This window comes from Hemiscyllium ocellatum, unplaced genomic scaffold, assembly GCF_020745735.1.
Source record: "Hemiscyllium ocellatum isolate sHemOce1 unplaced genomic scaffold, sHemOce1.pat.X.cur. scaffold_2124_pat_ctg1, whole genome shotgun sequence".
NCBI classification, from domain to species: domain Eukaryota; kingdom Metazoa; phylum Chordata; class Chondrichthyes; order Orectolobiformes; family Hemiscylliidae; genus Hemiscyllium; species Hemiscyllium ocellatum.
In genome coordinates, this window is record NW_026867976.1 from 23,680 (window position 1) to 48,353 (window position 24,674).

The 24,674-nt window shown below is 44.5% G+C and overlaps 1 long non-coding RNA gene across 1 annotated transcript in view; it reads left to right on the forward strand.

Moving 5' to 3' along the window:
- Positions 1–24,674, forward strand: part of LOC132811153 (uncharacterized) — a 32,032-nt gene that overhangs the window by 214 nt on the left and 7,144 nt on the right. The gene's annotated exons all lie outside the window — the stretch shown is intronic.

The window sequence follows — 24,674 nt, forward strand, 5'->3', positions numbered from 1 at the left end:
TGTGTCCCTGTATTCAGGGATTTATTAAAATAATTGGAGCTGGAATAACAAATGGGAAGGTCGGAATTACTGACAAAAATGTGACATAAACCACAAGAAACCCTCCTTCCCCAAACACACAGAGACACATCCATAAGGACAGACAGTTTCTAGAACATTCCCACACACTCGATCACTCGAGAGCAGACACAGGTCACTCCTTCCCAGTTCCTAATATGGAGGGTGGAAACGTTGCTGTCCTGAAGGATTCTGTCCCAGTTTCCTGAAGACAGACGGAGTTTGGGAATTTCTGTATTTTGGTCTAAATTGTGGTCGATCCTGTATCGTGGAGAAATGTAAACGCAGGGAAAACGTATTCCCCACTGCCTGAGGGGCCTTCGGAACAGTGTCTCCTTCTCCCTGGAACGGGATCTCTTCCCTCGGGATCTTATCGTTTGTTCAATTCACTGATGTCCGGCCGTTCACAAACAAACAACGTCAGGGACAGAACGTTCCGGGGAATGTCAGTTATAGAATGTCAGGGACAGAACGTTCCGGGGAATGTCAGTTATAGAATGTCGGGGACAGAACGTTCCGGGGAGTGTCAGTTATAGAATGTCAGGGACAGAACGTTCCGGGGAATGGCAGTTATAGAATGTCGGGGACAGAACGTTCCGGGGAACGTCAGTTATAGAATGTCAGGGACAGAACGTTCCGGGGAATGTCGGTTATAGAATGTCAGGGACAGAACGTTCCGGGGAGTGTCAGTTATAGAATGTCAGGGACAGAATGTTCCGGGGAATGGCAGTTATAGAATGTCAGGGACAGAACGTTCCGGGGAGTGTCAGTTATAGAATGTCAGGGACAGAACGTTCCGGGGAATGTCAGTTATAGAATGTCAGGGACAGAACGTTCCAGGGAGCTCCCTCACCGTCCATCACCTTTCCCCCCTACCCACCCCACCACCATGCTGTACTGTGCACAGGCTACATACCTGTCCAGTACCGGGAGCTGTGCAGACCACAGCAGGGCAGTAATGTGTGAACCTGCACAAATATCCATCCAGCACGGGGAGCTGCACTAACCACATCATTGTATTATCTATAAACCTCAACCAGACAGTCTGACCAGCACAGAGACCTGTGCAGTGATCACCCGTGAATTCATCTGTAACCAGGAGCAGTTACCCTCCCAGCATGTAGGACAGTGTACCCCACCCCAGTGCATTGATCTGTAACCCAGGAACAGTTACCCTCCCAGCATGTAGGACTGTGTACCCCACCCCAGTGCATTGATCTGTAACCCAGGAACAGTTACCCTCCCAGCATGTAGGGCTGTGTACCCCACCCCAGTGCATTGATCTGTAACCCAGGAACAGTTACCCTCCCAGCATGTAGGACTGTGTACCCCACCCCAGTGCATTGATCTGTAACCCAGGAGCAGTTACCCTCCCAGCATGTAGGGCTGTGTACCCCACCCCAGTGCATTGATCTGTAACCCAGGAGCAGTTACTCACCCAGCATGTAGGACTGTGTACACCACCCCAGTGCATTGCTCTTTAACACTGTGTTAGATCCCTGCCCAGTGAGGGGAAGCTTGCAGCCCATACTGGAAGTGACAGGACGTACAGCTCCCACCCATTTACAGCTCCATATCTCCATTGTGCCCTGACAAGGGGGTGCTGTGGGTGTGAACATCACTGCCAGAGAGAGATGGCGGGGGAATCAGTTTAAATATCACCACATGGGAGGGGTTTGGGGTATAGACAGAGAGGGGGAGACTGAGAGACAGTGTCATGGAAGGATGTGTCCCAGGTGTCAGAATGCTGAAAAACTGACACTTCGATAGCATCCTGTAACATGAACCAGTCTTCCCAGGAAAGATGGAAAAAAGGGAGATTGGTGTGAGGTCAGATGAAACAACAGCTGCTGTGTGGTTTTGAAATCACGTTTATGTAATTTTAGTAAGTATCTCATTGAAACGGTATATTGCTGTAGTGTTGGAGTATGGTAATAAGCAGTGAGGAGAAAGAGGGTCCCAGAGTTGTGAATAGTTGATGCAAGATGTTCACTTTCAGAGTTAAAAAATTACATTGATACTTTTTGTTTAAACACGAGAATTTGGGAGTTCTCTATCACTCATATTTCAACAGTTTACAAGGTAAATTGAGCATTTCTTTATGTTTAGTTTAAGTTATCAGATGAGCTTCACACTGTGCCCTAACAATTGCTGTGTGTGTATCTGTGTCTCTGTGTGGGGCAGGTCTGGCTGTCTCTGTGGTGCTGAAAGTGATGCAATGCCTCCCTCTGCTGGCCTCCACACTCCACTGCACAGGCATTGGCAGAGGGTGAAAACCAACAGGGATTCATTCAGAGAGGGGGAGGGAGAGGGCAGCTGCTCACAGCACCATCCAAACTGATGTCTTATCCATGTACTGATCTAAATGTCCTTTAAATATTGTAACTGTCCCTATTTTCACCAGTTCCTCTGGAAGTTCATTCCACACACAGTAAAAAATGAGGTCTGCAGATGCTGGAGATCACAGCTGCAAATGTGTTGCTGGTCAAAGCACAGCAGGCCAGGCAGCATCTCAGGAATAGAGAATTCGACGTTTCGAGCATAAGCCCTTCATCAGGAATAAGAGAGAGAGCCAAGCAGGCTAAGATAAAAGGTAGGGAGGAGGGACTAGGGGGAGGGGCGATGGAGGTGGGATAGGTGGAAGGAGGTCAAGGTGAGGGTGATAGGCCGGAGTGGGGTGGGGGCGGAGAGGTCAGGAAGAGGATTGCAGGTTAGGAGGGCGGTGCTGAGTTGAGGGAACCGACTGAGACAAGGTGGGGAGAGGGGAAATGAGGAAACTGGAGAAATCTGAATTCATACCTTTTGGTTGGAGGGTTCCCAGGCAGAAGTTGAGGCGATCCTCCTCCAGCCGTCGTGTTGTTGTGTTCTGCTGGTGGAGGAGTCCAAGGACCTGCATGTCCTCGGTGGAGTGGGAGGGAGAGTTAAAGTGTTGAGCCACGGGGTGGTTGGGTTGGTTGGTTCGGGCGGCCCAGAGGTGTTCTCTGAAGCGTTCCGCAAGTAAGCGGCCCGTCTCCCCAGTATAGAGAAGGCCACATCGGGTGCAGCGGATGCAATAGATGATGTGTGTGGAGGTACAGGTGAACTTGTGGCGGATATGGAAGGATCCCTTGGGGCCTTGGAGGGAAGTGAGTGTGGAGGTGTGGGCGCAAGTTTTACATTTCCTGCGGTTGCAGGGGAAGGTGCCGGGGGTGGAGGTTGAGTTGCTGGGGTGTGTGGATCTGACGAGGGAGTCACGAAGGGAGTGGTCCTTGCGGAACGCTGATAGGGAGGGGAGGGAAATATATCCTTGGTGGTGGGGTCCGTTTGGAGGTGGCGGAAATGGCGGCGGATGATACGTTGTATGCAGAGGTTGGTGGGGTGGTCGGTGAGAACCAGTGGGGTTCTGTCTTGGTGGCGGTTGGAGGAGCGGGGCTCAAGGGCGGAGGAGCGGGAAGTGGAGGAGATGCGTTGGAGGGCATCGTCGATCACGTCTGGGGGGAATCTGCGTTCCTTGAAGGAGGAGGCCATCTGGGCTGTGCGGTGTTGGAATTGGTCCTCCTGGGAGCAGATGCGGTGGAGACGAAGGAATTGGGAATATGGGATGGCGTTTTTACAGGGGGCAGGGTGGGAGGAGGTGTAGTCCAGGTAGCTGTGGGAGTCAGTCGGTTTATAATAGATGTCTGTGTTGAGTCGGTCGCCCGAGATAGAAATGGAATGGTCTAGGAAGGGGTGGGAAGAGTCTGAGACAGTTCAGGTGAATTTCAGGTCGGGATGGAAGGTGTTAGTAAAGTTGATGAACTGTTCAACCTCCTCGTGGGAGCACGAGGCAGCGCCGATACAGTCATCGATGTAGCGGAGGAAAAGGTGGGGGGTGGTGCCAGTGTAGTTGCGGAAGATGGACTGTTCCACATATCCTACGAAGAGACAGGCATAGCTGGGTCCCATGCGGGTGCCCATTCCACACACAAGCCAGCTTCTTTCTAAAATAATTAACTCTCCTGACTTTTGTAAATCTTTTTCCTCACGCCTCAAAATATCCCTCCGTTTTGAATCCCCAACTCTCGGGAAAAGACATCAGCCCTACAGCTTATCTGTAACCCTCATAATTTTATAAACCTCTGTAAAGTTACCCCTCCATCTCATACTCTCCAGTGAAAAATGTCCCAACCTATTCAGCCTCTCCTTATAGCTCAATCCCTCCATTCCCAGCAACATCCAGGTTAATCTCTTCTGAACCTTCTCCAGCTTAATAATATCAAGGTCAATAATATCAAAGTGAATAGTCAAGGTATTTGCTAAGGGTATGGGGGAGTCCAAAACTAGAGGACATAGGCTTAAGCTGAGAGAGTCACATTTAAAAGCGTCATAAGGGGCAGCTTTTTCACCCCGAGGGTGGTGTGGCGATGGAATGAGCGGGCAGGGTGACCAGACTGGACACAGTATTCCAGGAGAGGTCTCACCAATGTCCAGTACAGCCACAACACGACATCCCAATTCCAATACTCAAAGGTCTGACCTATGAAGACAAGTGTGTTACACACCTTAGCCACTTTCTATATCAGATGCAAATTTTAAAGAATTAAACCTGACAGCCTAGGTCTCTGTACTACAACACCACCAAAAGACCCTACTTTTAATTGTATAGGTCCTGTTCTTGTTTGATTTACCAAATCCAATGCCTGGCATTAATCCAGACTATCCTCCATCTGCCACCCCTCAGCCCAGTGTGTGATATGACTGCGACCTCCCCTTCCCCCTTCAATTTTAAAATGCCCACCCCTCTCCAGGAGGCCTGCACACTCCGGCCTTGATTTTCACAAAGACCCTGAGCTTGGGTTGCCTTGTGTGGTTAGAGGGAGGAGGGACAGATTGCAGACACAGTCAGTGGGGAGGAGAGGCTGGACAGGAATCAGCGGCCTGGTATCATTTCATGGTTTTAGGAAGAGGGCAGACACACGTTAGAGGTGGGTAAGATTGATCGGTGTTTTGGGGTCAGAAATTAATCCCTTCCTTCGCCTCTGGTGTTCAGTAATAAACATCTATTTGAGACCCTTCATTGGGCAGAGTGTTTCTGTGGGATGTCTTTCCCTAATATTGCAGACTACAGATAATAGCGATTAAAGATGGTCATAGTTAATTTCAATATTCAGCAAGTACACTCAATATCCTACAGTTGAGACAAATATCTTGCATTTGTTTAATAATACAAAGTGTTTTTTGTAATTCAGTAATAGTAACCTGATTATAATCAATCCACACTGAGCTGGAAGCGGGCACTAAAATATGACCCAAAATCTGGGTATGGTAGTATAGTGGGCAGTGTCCGTGTCTCTGAGCCAGAGCTCTGGGTTTGATTCCAATTCCTGAACTTGTGTGGTAGTGTTCCTAGCTCTGGATGAGAAGGCCTGGATTGAAGTACTGCCTGTAGCAGAGGTATGTCACAGTATGACAGAACAGGCTGATGGACAAACACGCAGGAGAATAATGTTACAGCTTTATGGGTATTGCCGAGTGGTGCTCGTGTCCCTACCTCTGGGCACAAAGGTCCAGGTGTAAATCCCACAGAAGTGTCTCCTAATATATCTGAACAAACTGATTAAACTGGTTTAGAATTGTGACTTGATGGAGAAGGAAGAGGTGTGGGTGTTGCATTTCAGAATTTAGCCCCGGGATGACTGAAAGTACAGCCATTCGTGTTGATTGAAGTCACATTTCGCAGCAGGAAAGGTTTATAAAATCTGAATGGTCATGGATAGGTTGAGTAGTCAGGGTTTTTCCCCTGGTTAGGGGCGTCCAAAACTCGGCGGCATTGGTGGAAAGTGAGAGGGGAAACGTTTTGATGGGGCCTAAAGGGCATCTTTTCACACAGAGGGTGGTGTGTGTATGGAATGAGCTGCCAGAGGAAGTGGTGGAGGCTGGGTACAACTACAGCATGTAAAAGGCATCTGGATGCTGACAGACCTGCCGAGCTTTTCCAGCAATTTCTGTATTTCTTTTAAAAATGCATTCATTTTAACACACGTATTCTGAATAAATTAGACACTTTTATTTTTTAATGAAGCAGGAACATAAAAATATATCTTCAAATCGACCAAGGCCATTTTCTGCTCAGGGTATGGCTCTGTGTATGACAGCAGCAATGATGCACCGACATGGAACAGGGAATGTGATGGAGACATAGTTTGGACAATGTACAAGGGATAATATCTGGACAAAGTTCTTTCAAGTAAAAATTGGCGAGTTTGTGTGAGTGTGTGTGTGTGTGTGTGTTTTATAGAAAGGGAAATATTGATTATATATTTGTAATACAAAAATAGTTTGCCATTCATCTTTCCACCATAGTTGGAGTGACATTGCTCTGGATCATAAACATGCTATTTGAGCAGATTAAAGATACTAGCCTGACTTGTTCCTAAAACTGACCCTGACCCAGCCTGAGACCGATATCATCGGCTATATCACCGACCTGGTAACATTTAACATTTGTTGTGAGCAGTGAGGGAGTCGGACTAGAAAAGGAAACAGTGACCCAAAAAGCCAGGGAACTATAGATCGGTGAGCCTGATGTCAGTGGTGGGTGAATTGTTGGAGGGGATTCTGGGGGATAGCATTTACATGCATTTGGGAAGGTAAGGGCTGATCAGGGTAGACAACGTGGCTTTCTGCATGGGAAATCATGTCTCACTAATTTGTTTGAGTTTATTGAAGAGATGACAAAGAAGATTGATGAAGGCAGTTTGGTTGACATTGTCTATATGGACTTCAGCAAGGTGTTCTTTTAAAGAACAAAGAGCAAAGAAAATCTTACAGCCCAGGAACAGGCCCTTCGCCCTCCAATCCTGAGCCGATTCAAATGTCCTGTCTAAATCTGTCGGTCAATTCCTAAGCATCTGTATCCCTCTGCTCCCCACCTACTCCTCTGCTCCCCACCTACTCATGCATCTGTCTAGACGCACCTTAAATGAATCTGTCGTGCCTGCCTCTATCACCTCTGCTAGCAAACCGTTCCAAACGCCCACCGCCCTCTGTGTAAAGTACTTACCGCGTGTATCCCCCTTAAACTGTCTTCCTCTCACTTTGAAAGCACAACCTCTCGTTATTGAATCCTTCACCCTGGGAAAAAGCTTGTCTCTGTCCACCCTGTCTATAACCTTCATGATTTTTCAAACCTCAATAAGTTCCCCCCCAATCTTCTTTTTACTAGTGAAAATAAACCTAACCTACTCAGCCTCTCTTCATAGCTAGTATTTCATTCTGATTGGTAGACAGATTAGTAAGGTTCGGTCACATGGGACACAGAGGAAGCTCGTCACAATTGGCTTGAAGGAAGAGGGGTATTTTTCAGACTGGAGGCTTGTGAGCAGCAGTGTGCTGTAAGAATCAGAACTGAGTTCACTGCATTTCATCATTTATGTCAAGGATTTAGATGTGAATATTGGGACCATAGTTAGTAAGTTTACAGACGACATCAGAATGGTGATGTAGTAGATTATCTCAGAGTACAACAAGACCACAAATAGATGGGACAAAGGGGCAAGGAGTGACAGATGAAGTTTTATTTATATAAAGACGAGGTTTTGTATTTTGGGAAGGCAAATCAGGGCAGAAGTTATACACTTAATGGTCAGGTCCTGGGGAGTGTTGTGGAACAAAGGGACATAGGGCTGCAGGTACATTGTTCCTTGAAAGTGGAGTCGAATGCAGACAGTGTGGTACAGAACACATTTGGCACATTTGCCTTAATCAGTCAGAGCATTGAGTATCGGGGTTGTGGTGGCATGTTGTATCTGTACAGGATGTTGGTGAGGCCACTTTAAGAATACTGCATACAACTCGGTTTTCTGCAGAAATGACTTACACGTATGTCCCAGGACTGGAGGTTTGAACTTTAGTGAGAGGTTGATTAGGTTGGGGTGTTTCCCCCTGCAGTGTCAGAGGTTGAGGGGTCACATTATAGAGGTTTATAAAACCAGGAGGGGCATGGATATTCTGAACAGCCATGCTCTGCTCCCCAGGATAGGGGAGTCCAGAACAGGAGAGCATAGGTTGGAGGGAAGAGGGAGAATGATTTAGAAGGGACTGAAGATAAATGTTTCACACACAGAGTGGTGTGTGTACATAAAGTGCTGTCAGAGGAAGTGGTGAAGGAGGTTACAATCGCACATTTAAAAAGTATCTGAAAGACGAGGGATATTGGCCAAACGCTGGTAAATGGGACTGGATCAGATCTGATATCTGATCGGAGTGAACAGATTGGACGAACGGGTCTGTTTCCATTCTGCATGACACTTTGAGTCTATCAGAGGAACGACGAATAACTCTGAATGGACTTTCAAGTGGGAATCCTCTTCACTGGAAGTTTATCATGCCTCTATGTTCACATTGATTGAAAGCTGCATTAGGTAAATATTTGACAGAGCACTGAGTCATGGATAATGGGACACAGACAGGAAAGTGGGGCTGAGACCACAACCTGATCAGCCACAATCTTAGTGCCTGCTGGAGAAGGTTCAACGTATCTAATGACTCACTTCTGTCCCTCAATTCCGTGGTCCTGTGTTCCATTCAGGCCATTAAACCTGTTAGGCAGGAGCATTTAGAGACAACTTACTTCTATAACCTGGTGCACAGAAACAGGGGAGATCATTTGGACCTTCAAGATTGTCCCACACGCTTTGATGTGATTTGAGAAATATAATTGTAAAACCCAGGCTGGGTATGAAAGAGGCACCTCATCTCTCTTTACAGAGCTTCCCCTCTCTGAAACTTGTGCTCCATTTGTGGCTCATGTTGTAGACCCAAGTTCACTATGAATACAGCCTCCATACCTCACCCAGAGATGGCTCACAAAATCCTCCGGTCTCCCTGATGGCAACATTCAAAAACAGAACATTCATGAAAATAACACCCACTAACTTTCCAATAACAGAATGTGAGAACATCAGACACAGGGACAGGTCGTTCACTCCCTAAGCCTGCCTTGCCCTTCACTAAGATTGTGGCTGATCTGTTCTCGGTCTGAAATCCTCTTTCATACCCAATTCCTCATAGCCCTCAACTCTCTGACAGGTCAATATCCATCTACCTCCTCTTCAAATACTTTCAGGCATCGAGCTCCCTGAACACTCTTGAGAAGAGAAATCCTGATATTCAATACCACCTGTTTGAAGAAAACCCTTGCTGCTCCTATACCATGGCCTATTGATATGAACAAAAGAGGTTGACACAAGGGGTCAGGTAAAAATGACTGGCCCTGATATCAAGGCAATGGCTAACTTTTGTTGACATCAAAGAGCTTAACAAAACTGGACTTAATGGGAATCAGAGTAAACTCTCCAGTGTTTGGAATCAAACATGGCACAAAGGAAGATGTTCATCATCTCAGTCCTGGGTCACCTCTGTGGGAGATCCTCAGGGTAGCTTCCTCTTCACAAACATCTTCAGCTGCTTCATCAATGTCTCCCCGCCCCCACCCTCCCCACCATAAGATCAGAAGTGGGGATGGTCACTAATGATTCCACAATGTTCAGAACATTTTATCCCCCGTCAGCTCCTGAACTGGTCTGTGTCCATGTGCAGGAAGACCAGACTCCATTGAGGCTTGTGCTGTTAACGTGTCTGTAACATTCATGTACCAGCACTGCCTGACACTGCACATTGCCACAGTAAAACAAGAGTTCATTCCGCACCTCACACTGGTTTCACAGGAATATGAGAAAGTCGTTCAGCCCATTGACACTATTGGAGAGGAACAGGGACAGCCCATTCAGTGCCTCCAACATATTACTCAGGAAGAGAAGAGGTCTAGTGTGATGGGCCACACCAGAGCCCTTTGAAAATATTTGAAGGCAGTAGCCGAGATTCTTACGTTTTCTTATTTTAAAGGAAATGTAAAGTGTCTGTTCCAGATGCAATGTGACTGGTCAAACTACTCGGTGGTGGGCAAAATACCATTTATTTAAACACGGAAGATGAAATAAAACCAAAGAAAGAGAAATTTAGAATAACATAATTCTATTGGACAGCTTAACAGAATGATAGAACTAGGAGCTATTACTAATGAACTAGTCCAACATAGGAAATTCCAATAACCACAAAAGGAAAATACAGGAATAGAAAACAGCATCTAGAGAAAATTCAGAGAGTGTAGCAGCCAGGAGACATTCTGTGAAACTTCCAACTCTGTGGAGACCCTATAATTTTTGATGTTACTGAGAAACCAAAACCCAGTGATCCTAATCTGTGAGAGCTGGCCACACCCATTCACTGCATTAAAATAAACCTAAGGCCTCCCTCGCTGTTTACTCAAGTGGTCTTAACTAGCCAGCTTCGTAACGATCGTTCAATATCTCTCTAAAAAGAAACCAGGATAAAAAAGCCTCTTAAAGCTACAGCATCATCCCACTTGTCAACACATCGAGCTGTCAAACAGGTACCAGGGGCAACCCAATCAGGCCCTTGGCCTTGTCCAGTCGAACGAGGAAGAAGCCAGTCAGTCCCTTGAGTCACTTACACAGGAACAGGAGGAGGCCATTCCCACCTCAATGCACTTACACAGGGGCAGAATGAGGTAATTGATGCTGATTCCTGATGAAAGGCTTATGCCCAAAACGTCGGTTCTCCTGCTTCTCAGATGCTGCCTGCCCTGCTGTACGTTTCCAACAATCGACTCTGTACTCTGATCTCCAGTATCAGCAGTCTGAGCTGTCTCCTAATTGATGCTCCAACATGATAAACAATTGGAGCAGAGACTGCACAGCCAGACTGCTCCACGTTGTTCCTCATGGCTCTGTTGCTCATGATACGCATGTGGGACTTTAATTTGGTTTTCTCGCGGTGAGGAGGGAAGACATATATCTTGTGTGAAGTCTCAAGAAGGCACCTTCCATCTCCGAGAAGCCAGCCTGGTGTTCTCTGTGTACGGTGGAAGCTGATGGGAATGGCTACCTGTTTCAGATGGAAGATATTGTGGCTGCTGTTGGGGATTGTGAGTAACCTGACGTTCAGAACAGGTTCACACGTCGACTACACAATAACGTGGGGAGAGTTAATGTAGGTATATAAACTATTAGGAAAGACACGTTGGACTGATGGATGGACTCTCTAAGTTCAAATAATGCTGATCTTGTTCATGTTGATCTTGTCCAGTGCATGTCCTGATCAGTGTAACCGTTATGCCTTACTCTGTCCTAGTCTATTTCCACCCTATGATCTGTCTGGCCATGCTTACTATAATCTCCCTCCACTGCTCATAAATAAAGTGTTTCCCTGTACTGAGGTACACGTGGCAATATCATACCAATCAATCCTGGGCAAAGTATGAAATTTCTCTCCTTGTCAATGTCTGTTTGCAAATAAGTGATCGCTGCCACTCCTCGTGTTTCAGCATCACCATTTCGTCTCTCAGCTCGACAGATTAAACACTCAGCCTCTTCACTCTATTCTCATGTTACCATCACCCGTGTCTGTGGTAAGGAGATCATTCATTACAAAAGTGATCAAATCTGTACAGAGTGCCCCAAATACTCTCTCAGCAAGGCTCTACAACAGCAGGAAGATGGCTTTACTTATGTATTCGAATCATCTTACAATGAAGGACAGCACACCATTGACTGCGCCCCTTACTTACACAGGGTTTGATTCAGAGCAGTCAGCATAGACTTGTGAGTGGGAGATCATGCTTCCCAAATTTGTTAGAGTTCATTGATGAAGTGACCAGGAAGGTTGATGAGGACAGAGCAGTAGACGTAGTCTCTATGGATTTCAGTCAGGCCTTTGATAAGGTCCCACACGGCAGGCTGCTCTGGTTGGTTATATTGCATGGAATGCTGGGGGAACAGGCCAATTGGATGCACAGTTGGCTTGATGGTAGGAAGCAGAGGGTTTAGTGGAAGGGTGCTTGTCAGACTGGAGGCTGGGTCCATAGCTGTGTGTTATCTATGATTTGGTTGAGAATGTACAAGGCATGATTAGTAAGTTTACAGATGACACTAAAATAAGTGGGAGCATGATCAGTGAGGAAGTTTATCACAAATTGCAGCAGGATTTTAATCAGGTGGGGAAGCGGGCCGAGAAATGATAAATGGAATGTGTGAAGTCTTGCCTTTTGGAAACTTAAATCAAGGTAGGAGTTTCATGTTGAATGGGAGGGCCTTAAAGTGTGTCGTGGGAAGAATAACCATTGGGTTCAGGTGCACGGTTCTCTGCGAGTGGAGTCACATGTAGACAGGGCAGCGAGGAAGTCTTTTGGCACACTGGCCTTCATCAGGCAGGACATTGAGTATAGAAGTTGGGAATTTATGTTGCAATTACACAGGACTTTGGTAAGGCTGCACTTGGAGTATTGTGATCAGTTTTGTCACCTTGTTATCGGGAGGATATTATTAAATTAGAAAGAGTGCATAAGAAGTTTATAAGGATGTTGTCAGGACCCAGTGGTCTGAGTTATAGGGAGAGGTTGAACAAACTAGGACATTTTGTTTAGAGTGTAGGAGACTGAGGGGGGACCATATAGAGCCGTATAAGATCATGAGGGATATGGATAGGGTGAATGCTCTCAGCCTTTTTCCAAGGTGTAGAGAATCGAGAATATAGGGGATGAGTTTAAGGTTAGAGGGGAAGGAATAAAAGAGAAACTGAGGGGCCACTTCTTTCCACAGAGGCTGGTACGTGGATGAGCTGCCAGCAGATGTGGTTGAGGGGGTACATTAACAACATTTCAAAAGCATTTGGATAAATATGTGGATAGGAAAGGACTAGAAGGATATGGGCCAACTGCAGGGAAATGGGGTTAGCGTGGATGGACATTTACAAGGTGGAGTCGAACCCTTCTGGTAATTAAAACCAAACACCCAGAAAAGCTCCCCTCACCTCGTAAACTGTTAAAATATGAGCGACACAAATCTCCGACATTCCACAATTTAAAAAAAACAGCAAGTCAGTTTCTTAACTTTAATAGCGAATACTAAACAACAACTATTCACAAATACAAGCCCTCTGTTTCTTAACTGCTTACTATCTGACTCCAACTCTGTAAAAGTATGTTATTCCAACAACCTACATCTTAAACATTACAATCTCAAGACCACACAGTCTCTATCTTCCCCGCTGCTTTCACTCTTCCAGCTGCTGATCTCCCTGGGTCATTTTTTTTAACTGCAAGTAGGTTTTACATGAACATGTATCTTTGATAGAGAGTGTTTGAGTTGGCCAGTTAGCATTCCTTCTCTACAGCATTTACTCTGCTGTTGGATTGCAGTGGCTCTCCCTCTAGTGCTCAAAATGCTGGGTTTATACACTCCCCATGATACAACAATTCTCATAATGTGATTGCTTTCCAGGTTTCCAAACAATAATAATCAAATTCCATTGGCTTCTGGTATCCGGAGCGTTATTCAAACCCTTTGCTTGTATTTGAATTGTTGTCAAAGTAGCAACCAAAACTCAGGATTGTCATTGTTGTCTACAACCATCTGCGACAATTTGTCATGTAACCATTCAAATGTTGTCAGGCCAGTACGAAATTCAATCATTCTTTTTCTATAATTGAAATTTTGTATTTTTTTTCTGGTGGATATTGAGTTGTTTGGACAAGTAGCCAATTAGCCACTCAATTCCATCATTAACTTTCTGTGTCAACACATCTCCACCCCTATATCCCAAGCATCATGCACAATTTTCAAAGAGTTTCAAAATATTTGGTGTAGCTAAATCTGGTGCGGGGTGATTAAACCTGCTTTAACATTCTCAAATACCTCCTGGCATTGTTCTGTCCACCACATTCTGTGACCTTTCATAAATCCATCAGTGGTGCCAATACGCTGCTGAAGTTTGCAACAAACTTCCGATAGAATCCACTCAGTTGCAAAAATCGAACACCTCTTTCTTCGAGGATGGTCGTGGAAATTCCTCAAAGCCCTTTATCTTTGTGTTGCATTGGATCAACCTTCCATGTCCAATGTAATGTCCCAAGAACATCACCTCTGCCTTCGTGAATTCTGTTTTCTTTAAGTTTATTACCAGGTTTACTTCTTGTAATCCTTCAACATGCTCTGCCAAATGTCACATGTGGGCTTTCAATCACTTGCTGAAGATCACTACATCATACAGATAAGTTGCACAATTTGTTCATCTGGCCACAACTCTGTTCCTGAGTCTTAAATGTGGCTGGAGCATTATTCATTCACATGACATTCTGTAACATTTTTGTCATATTCGGTATCATTACCAGATAGTTTAACTGACTCAACACTTTTTTAATTTGAAAGGGGCCACTAAACCTGGCTTTGAAGGGATTTCCTACCACTGGTGGCAATACTAATACGTCATCCCCACGGGAAATCGTTAAAGTTTCAGTGTTTTTATCTGCCACTTGCTTCACTCTACACTGTGCCCTTTTCAGGTGCTGTTTAGCTGACTCACCTACTTCATCCAATCTCTCCCTCACCTCAGATACATAATCCAAGTGTGAGATCTCCGACTTTGGTCCTGTCAATTTATATTTCATTCATTTCAAAGGGCCTCTCACTTCATGTACGAATATTAACTCAAAGGAAGGAAAATGAGTAGATATATTTGGGGCATCTCTATGGCAAGCAATATAATGAGACGCCTTTATTCCAATAATTCGGGTAATTCTAACAGTACGCTATTAATATTGTCTTCAGCATCTGATGCCAACTTTCCAAGGCTCCCTGGGATTCGGGATTGGACGCACTTGATTCAAACTGCTGTATGCCAAAACTATCCATCAAACAGCTGAGCGGTAAAATGAGACCCTTGATCTGACTGAATCACACAGCGTAGCCCACAGTGAGTAAAGACAGCTCCCAACTCCTCTGCCTCCCTTTTTGCCTTCACACCCCAAAATGGAATTATCCCTGGAAATCGGGAAGACACGTCCATTATGATCAGCGGATGTTGGTTTCCACTTTTATTTCAGAAAGGGGAGCTCCACAATTAATCATAACCCACATGAAAGGTGTATTCGAATACAGGGTTTGGCAATAAAGGTGCTGGTTTATACTGCCTGGGACTTACCTACCATTTGGCAGGTATGAAATGTACAACAAAAAATAACCACGTCCTTGTGCATTCCAGCCACTAGAGATGCTTTAGCCTGAGTCTTCCGTACATCAACTCCTTTGGCTTTTATCTTTCGGTTTTCCTTCCTGTTGGAACTTATGAGAGTGGGATCTTGTTACTACACAGTCTGGAAAAATCCCTGGGTATTTTTCTTTTAATTCCCCAGTTCCCTAGTCTTACTTTGGCTTCTCCACCACAAGGGCTGCCTCTCCCACCTTGGATCCTGCTAAATCATTCCCATGAACAAACTGTATTCCCGGAACTGACACTCTATCACTCACTCTCACTGTTACTTCCCCAACCTTGATTTGGCACTCCAACCTGATGTTACACAGGGAATGCTTAATTTCTGTCCCTATTCCACAAATTATCACGCTGTTGAGTAACATGCCAGAAAGAGTGAAAATACTTTCATCTCTTATTATTAGAGGCGGAGGGAAAGTTAGGACTGCAGATGCTGGAGATCAGAGTTGAAAAGTGTGGGGCTGGAAAAGCACAGCAAGCCGGCAGCATCCGAGAGGTAGGGGAGTTGACATTTCAGGCATACGTCCTTCATCAGGAAAGTGGGGGGTAAGGGAGAGGGAAAGCGGCTGAGAATTACATAGGAGGGTAGGGGTGGAGCTGGGTGGAAGGGAGCTTGAAAGGCGATCAGTAGATGCAGGTGATGACTGATGGTGAAAGGGCAGAGAGGAGGGTGAAATGGATAGGTGGTAGGACAGCTGGAACCCTCAAACTATACAGCATCAACGTTGACTTCACCAATTTCCAAATCTCCCCTCCCCCAGCCTCAACCCAGATTCAACCGTTCAACTTAGCACTGCCCTCTTGAACTGTGCTAACTGTCCATCTTCCTTTCCACCTACCCACTCCACCCTCCCCTCCGACATATCACAATAATTCCCATTTATATCTTCCTATCACCCTCCCAATGACCCTCACACCAGTCAATCTCCTACCCTCCAAATTCTCTTTCAGCCCCCTGTTCCCCCCGCCACATTCCTGATGATGGGTTCATTCCTGATGTGTCGATTGTCCTGCTCTTCGAATGCTGCCTGATCTGTTGTGCCTTTCCGGCCCCTCAGTTCTCAACTATTAGAGACTGAGCAGCTCCCGTATCTTGGAAAATTATAACTACTTGTCCTCCCCCCACACCCCGTTTTTCCTTAGTAAGGTTTATCTACGGAGGCAAATTCTTTATACAGACCAGGCACTGACTCCATACCCAGCCCCTGCCTGGGCAGTGCACTCTCCTGCAGCTCCTCGGCTCCACTTCGGGTCTCCTTTACCAGGTTCACTCATACCATTGGCTTAAACTCTTTTACCACATCTTTTACCAAAGTGTCTTCCTTCAATGCCCAGCACCGTGTGTCCCAGCTTACTGCAGTGAAAACACCTTTTCACAGTGCCCTTCTTAAACCATCGGCACTGTAATTTTTATGTGTTCCACTACATGATTGTAAGAACAACTGAGGCCTTTCACTTCCTTTCAACCCCTTGGACCTGTTTTTTCATCTGTGGTAAACTATTGCCAGTGTGCCTTTCTCTATGTTTTGCAGTGCAGGATCTCCCCTTCTCCCAATTTTTATCACCCACAAGATGAAATCCTCCCAGAAGCTAAATTTCATCTCATGCACCAAAGCATCTCATCTGCCCTTTCTGCTACGCTTCTCACTTCTTGAACTTTCTGTTCATTCACATGAATTCTTACCATCTCTGGAAGTGAGTCTTTAAACTCCTCCCTTCGAGCCTCACAGCTCTTATCCATTTTTAAGGTCTGCATCCTTCTATCAAAATGACTGTGTTTAATTCTTTCAAACTCAATATAAGTCTGACCTGGTTCTGTCTCTACATTTCTGAACTGCTGTCTATATTCTTCTTGTATGAATTCATAAGCACTCAAAATAACCTGTTAGACATCTGCATAATCTCTTGCTCCCTCATGAGACAGCACGGCACATACCTTTCAAGCTGTACCCACCAGCTTAGTCTGAACTAGCATTAGCTACAGGTTCACGGGACATGCCATCTGCCGAGCCAGTTTTGCAAATGAAATAGAAGTAGTTTTCGCATTTTTTCGCACCGAAATATGGCAATGTATTAACATAGTTGTATACATTCCTACATTATCCCTTCATCTTTATCCTGCTAATTTAACTTTCTTATCTAATTCCAAACTTCTGAATTTTAAATTCTCCTTCTCTTCCTTTTTCCTCTGTTTCTCTTTCTCTATCTTCTCTCTCTTTCTGTTTCTTTCTTTATCTTCTAACTCCAGTTGTCATATTTGCAATTTAAGTTTCTCGAACTCGACTGCAGTTTCCTGCTTCTCTAATAGACCAAAGAGCTTGACCAACTCCATTATGATGACAGCTTTCCTTTAGTACCTGGTGAAACCTAATTCTAATCTACATGTTAATTCTAAAAGTATGCCCTTCCTTTGTCTTTCTACACTTTCTTGGCAAATTTGGGAACCACCTTTAAACCTCAGAACCTCTTTAGTAATATTAAAAGCCATTTCTTTTAATTTAACCAACCACAAGGAAACAAAATTAAATGAAGTTTCTCACCTGTTTTATTTGAAGATCTACGTCACTAACTGCCAAGTGATGGAATCTGCTGGGACCTTTTGTACGCCAAAGCTGTTCAAATCTGTCTAAATCCCATACGACAAGCACTCAAACTGTTATGATGTCGCTGTTGAACTCCTCGTTAATTAAAACCACACACCCAGAAAAGCTCACCTCACCTCGTAATCTGTTAAAACACGAGTGGCAAAGTAGTCGCAAATTCCACTATTAAGTGCAAAAGAACAATTAATAAGTATGTATTTTAACTCGCTGAGCTTGATGGTTTGTTTCAGATGTTTCGTCACCATGACTAGGTGATATCATTAGTGAGAGTCTCTGGTGACGCATTGGTGGTAAGTCTCGTCTTTCTATTTCTAGGTCTTGGTTTCTTAAGGTGCATGATGTCATTTCCAGTTTTTTGTTCAAGGCAAGGTAGATAGGATCTAAATTGATGCGTTTGTTGATGTACGTCTCGCTAGAATGTCATGTTTCTAAGAACTTTCGTGCGTGGCTTTGTCCTCGGAAGTGCGTGTTGTCACAGTCAACGTGGTGTCCTTCCTTTTCTGTATGAATGGAAACTAATGATAGTGGGTCGTGTCTTTTGGTAGCCAGTTGGTGTTCATATATCCTGCTAGCACGACAACAGGACAGTCGGAAATGGAAAAAAAGATTTTATATACACTGTTTAATCAGTGTGTGTTCAGATAAGTAACACTCTTCATATGTGTATAACGCATTCTGAATGAACAACTGAGACACAGTTAACAAAAAATGATGCACATGATGAATAAAATTTTTTAAGCATTAAAACATTATTTGATCCTCATCTGAAGCGATACCTTCCCTTTCTCTCAACGTTCCCCCTTTTCTGGGATTCCCAACTCTAGTCTCTCATTTTTATCAGAATGTGTGTTAGAAATTCTTGTTTCTGGTTTCCAACTTACTTCAGTTAATCCCATTTCTACCAGGAATTAAATATATTGGTCTGTTGGGTTCTTTCCAAAACTAGTGTCTGTCATATTATTGGAGAGGAAAGTTATGGCATCTGACCCAGCGTTTGAACATATTGCTCTGCTGTACGTGCACTGTACAAAGGACCACAGCACACAGGAATTGCCAAAAGATTGAGGGAAGTACATCTACTTCTTTCGATAATATAGTTTTCTCATTTTCCACATCTGCATATCTATATCCTCTCTCTCGTTCTCCCTTTGTATCTAGTTAAGAAATCCACCAATCTTCGTGGCCCATCTCTCAAAACTCATTCTTTCATTTTATACGTAATGCTTTCTTCAAGATGTAATGTGGTTATAATGAAGCAATGTAACTACAAAGACATGTGGGAGGAGCTGGCCAGAGTTAATTGGAAGGGGAGCTGAGCAGGAAAGACCATGGAGAAGCAATAGCAGGAGTTTCTGGGGATAATTCGGAAGATAATACCAGAAATGCAACCCCAAGCTGATGAAACATACTCATGGGAGGACAAGGCAGCCAAGAGTGACAAGGCATCAAACCAAAAGAGGAAACATACAATGTGGTGAAGATGATTGGGAATCCAGAGAATTAACTGGCTCTGAAACTACATAAGGATGGTATCACTGACACTACACAGCTCTTAATCATTGTCAGGGAGAGAAACAGAGGAAACACATTCACTTTAAACACAGAAGATGGCATTTCTCAAGGAAAAAGATTCAGGTGAATTAAACATTTGAATTAGGAGCAGTTAAATGCTTTTGCAGAATGTGTCAGATTGGAGGCAAGACCCGGGGAGAGAGATCCTCAGCAGAATGAGAGTTTGAAATTGAAGTATTTCCACATCAGAAACCAGGTGAGGTCACTGAGTACAGGACTGATGGGTGAATGGGTCTCAGTGAGAATTGGGGAACAGACAGCAGAATTGAATTGCAGATATTGCAGCTGGAAACTGTGTATTCATGTAGTGCTGTAGACCACAGCAGCAGGAGAAGCAGACCTGCATTCAGTCACAACCTGTAACTTTTTGCCAGGATAACACCTCAGTCTGTCATTACAATAAACACCATCAATGGCTCAGTGACGAGTGTGGGTGAGCTTGTCAGAGTCAGAATCACATGAACCTTAAACTGATGCAAACCCATTAAAGCTACCGGACTTGACCAACAGATCAGAATGAAGCCCTGCAGTCCTGCCACATTCAGTTATAAATGGTGATGGATGATTAAACAAATGAATGGAGGAGAGGGCTCCACAAACATCCCCATCCTAAATAATGGAACAGACCTGCACATCAGTGTAAAAGAGAAGGATGTTTTATCTGCACCATCATCTGCCAGAAGTGTTGAGTCGACGATACAGCTCACCCTCATCATGATGCCCACAAAATCACAGACGCCAGTCTTCAAATATTTTGATTTGCGGCATGTGACATGAAGAAACAGGTGAACACAGTAGATACGAAAAAGGCAATGGGTCCTGACCACATTCCTGCAATAGGACTGAAGCCTTGTGCTACACAACAAGCCGTGTCCATGGGGAAGCTGTTTCATTCCAGCTCCAACTCTGACATCGCCCTGGCAATGTGGAAAATTACTCAGCTGTGTCCAGTTCCCTAACAGGGGAATAATTACAATCTGACCAATTATCACTCCCTCATTCCCATCACGACCGTCAAATTGTTGAGAGTTCTTTTTGACAGAGCTGTCAAGCAGCATAGAAATATCTTGCTCAGTGTGGTTTTCGACAGGTCCCCATGTGGAGATGGTGCTGTTGTGGAAATGTCACTGGATTACTAATCCAGACCAGGATAATGCTCTGGCAGCGGTTGGAAGTTAAAAACAATTACTAAAATATCGAGATCTAAAACCTGGGGTCAGTAACAGTGACCTTGAAGCCAGTATCGATTGTAAACAGAATTTCCTTCTCCAATGTACTTTTAGGAAGTGAATCTCCCGTGATTTCCTGGGCTGGGCTAAAACAGACTCCAAAGACCCTGACATGTGATAAACATTTCAATGGTCTCTGAAACGGACAATCAAGGCACTCACTTGTATCAAACTACTCCGAGGACTGAAAGGATGAAACCGGACAAAACTTCCGGCCTCAGCATCAGTGTCGGAAAAGGGAATGGGAACACATTTGCAGCACCAATTCTTAACTACGCCATTAACCTGTCCAGCCACATTCTGGGATGTGTGGAGAAGCACACTCTGAGGTTCCCAGTGTGCTGCCATTCATTGAGTCCTCCCCTGCCTGCTTCCTTCTCCCAAAGTGTATCACCTCATATTTATCAGGGTTACATTCAATCTGCCATTGATCTGCCCATCTCACAATTCCATTTGCATCTTCCTGTAACTTAAGGTCTTCCTCCTCACTGCTAACCACTCAACCATTCGTTATGTCAAACATACACTTACTTGGTACACCAGGGGACACTGGTCTCCAGTCACACAAACAGCCTTCTCCCACCACCCTCTCTCTCCTGCCACTAAGACAGTCTTCGTTGTAACTTGTCAAGTTTTGCTTCATATTGTGAGATTTTACTTTATTTCTCGGTGTCCCAGGTGGAAATTTGTCAAAGACCTTCCTACAAAACTAACCAATCGACCTCCTCAAACTAATTCAAACAAACCCATTAGATGTCACTTCCTTCTGATAAAGTCATGATGATTATCCCTGATCAAACCTTGCGACTCTGATTGGAGTTCGATTTTTTCCTTCCCTTTTTTCTCCAGTAGTTTCCTTAATAGTGATCTAATACTCGCTCGTCTATAGTTCCCTGGTCTACCTCTCCCATCCTTACTGTGAAGTGGAATCGTATTAGCAGTTCTCCAGTTCTCTGGCACATCCCCTATGGTCAGATTCTAATTAAAATATTCAGTCCGCAATGCAATCAACATGTGTATTGCTGCTTCCTCTGAAATACATGTATGAAGTACATCTAATCTGTCAGATTTATAAATACTCAATCCAGCTTTCTTTTCAAAGATGACCCCAACACTGATAAGAATGATCTCAGATTTTACTTACACAAGTCCCATGGTCACTTGGTATTTCTGAAAGAATTTCTGGACATTCTTCCATGAAGGTAGACACCAAAGAAACTGTTTCCTTTCCCTGCAATTTCTCTGTGCTCTGCAATAACTTATCCTGAACACACACCAACTGCACCACATTTGCTCTTATTTTTAATTTTTTTCATACATTGATAGATGCTTTTTAGCAGTTTTTATGTTTTCTTTCATTTGCACGCTTTTTCTCTTTTTGATTTTCTTCTCAGTTTCTTGGTCATCCTTTGCTGGGTCCTACATATCTCTGAATCCACTGGCTTACTGCAACACTTGGCATTTTTCTAAGCTGCCTCCTTTCATCTAATAGGTAGATGAAGGTGGGGTTGAAAGTGATAGTTGGAGAGGAGGGTGGACCAGATTGATAGGAAGGAAGGTGGATACATCAAAACATTCAAAAGGGCGGTGCTGACTTGGAAGGTTGGAGTGGGATAAGGTGGGATTAGGGGAAATGGGGAAATCCACTATGATCCCCTGTAGTTGGATGGTCCCAAGGCAGAAGAGGAGGCTTTCTTCCTCCAGGCTTCTGGTGGCTCGGATTTGGCGATGGAGCAGGCCCAGGACCCTCATGTCCTTGGCAGAGTGGGAAGGGGAGTTAAAGTGCTCAGCCACAAGGCGATGGAGTTGTTCAATGTGGCTGTCCCAGAGATGTTCTCTGAAATGATCCAAAGTTGACCTCCTGCCTCGCCAATGTAGAGAAGACCACAGTGGGTTTAATGGATGCAGTAGATGAGGCGTTTTGTCTCCTTTTATCACCTTTCACTTTAAACCCCACCTTCATCTACCTGCAATCCCAGCTACATCCCCCCTGTCACACCCCCTTCCCATTTATCTCTCAGCCCCCTTGGCCCATAAGCTTCATTCCTGATGAAGGGCTTATGCCCGAAACATCGATTTATCTGCTCTTAGTATGCTGCCTGGCTGTGCTTTTCCATCACCACACTCTTCGCCTCTGATCTCCAGCATCTGTAGTCCCCATTTTCTCCTCACACCTTGATGGCTTGCATGACTCAGATTTGTAACGGTTACTTCAAATACAACAAAAACTGTCGTGTACTCAAACAGCATAAAAGAAAACCAATACATTGTGGTCACTGTTCCCAAAATGTCCTTTCCGGCAAAATTTTCAATTAGCTCTTCTGATCACTCAACACCAATTCCTAAATAACCTGATCTCGAGCTCAGTGATCAACATAATGTTCATGTAAACCATCTCACACGTGGTCATGAAATCCATTTTTCCCAGCATTAGCATTCAATTGGGTTAACACAGTTTAGACATAATTTAAACATATATCATTACTGCAGTACCCACAAATGTGCATATCTCATTTCCTGTTTTATAACATGTCCAGCATTTGTATTGCAGCTTTCACTTTGATAATAGACAATAGACAATAGACAATAGGTGCAGGAGTAGGCCATTCAGCCCTTCGAGACTGCACCACCATTCAATATGATCATGGCTGATCATCCTTAATCAGTATCCGCTCCCTGCCTTATCTCCATAACCCTTGATTCCACTATCTTTGAGAGCTCTATCCAACTCTTTCTTAAATGAATCCAGAGACTGGGCCTCCACTGTCCTCTGGGGCAGAACATTCCACACAGACACCACTCTCTGGGTGAAGACGTTTCTCCTCATCGCTGTCCTAAATGGTCTACCCCGTATTTTTAAGCTGTGTCCTCTGGTTCAGCACTCACCCATCAGCGGAAACATGTTTCCTGCTGCCAGAGTGTCCAATCCTTTCATAATCTTATACGTCTCAATCATATCCCCTCTCAGTCTTCTAAACTCAAGGGTATACAAGCCCAGTCGATTCAGGCTTTCAGTGTAAGGTAATCCCGCCATTCCAGGAATTGACCTCGTGAACCAACGCTGCACTCCCTCAATAGCCAGAATGTCCTTCCTCAAATTTGGCGACCAGAACTGCACACAGTATTCCAGGTGTGGTCTCACCAGGGCCCTGTACAGCTGCAGAAGCACCTCTTTGCTTCTATACTCAATTCCTCTTGTTATGAAGGCCAGCATGCTATTAGCCTTCTTCACTACCTGTTGTACCTGCATGCTTGCCTTCATTGACTGGTGTACAAGAACACCCAGATATCTCTGTACTGCCCCTTTACCTAAATTAATCCATTGAGGTAGTCATCTGCCTTCCTGTTCTTGCCACCAAAGTGGATAACTATACATTTATCCACATTAAATTGCATCTGCCATGCATCTGCCTACTCACCTAACTTGTCCAGGTCACCCTGTAATCTCCTAACATCCTCATCACATTTCACCCTGCCACCCAGCTTTGTATCATCAGCAAATTTGCTAATGTTATTGCTGATACCATCTTCTATATCATTAACATATATAACTCCCATCAATGTTTGCTCCTCCTTGCTGTTTTTCCGCTCCACCTTACTAGATTCTGTGGAATCTGAGCGATGTGGGCTCTGGGGAGATTAATGGTAGGAATCATCTCGCCACATTATTTCTGATCTTCGCAAACTTTCATTTCTCCAGATCTCCCGTTATGATGATGGAGTAGAGAAGGACAATGATCTTCCAACAATGCTCTGTATTCTCCCAGAGAGCTGAGACTGCTCTAACCTGGGTGGGAACATTACAGCAGGCTGGTAAAGTGTTGCTGCTGCTGTACAGAGAGATCACATCTGGAGTAGTGTGTACAGATTTAGCCTCTTCTATGAAGAAAGGATGTTGTTATATTGGAAGCAGTTCAGAGATGGTTCCCTCAACTGATTCCTGCAATGAAGGTGCTAGATTATAACGAAAAGATGATCAGGTTGACCCAGTAGTCATTGGAGTTTACAAAAAATAAAGAAGATCTTATTTGAACATAGATGACAGAAGGAGTTAACAATTGAAGTGAATTACACAGATAGTAGAGGAATCCATTCCGTTCTCCAGCCTGTTACACAGGAACAACAG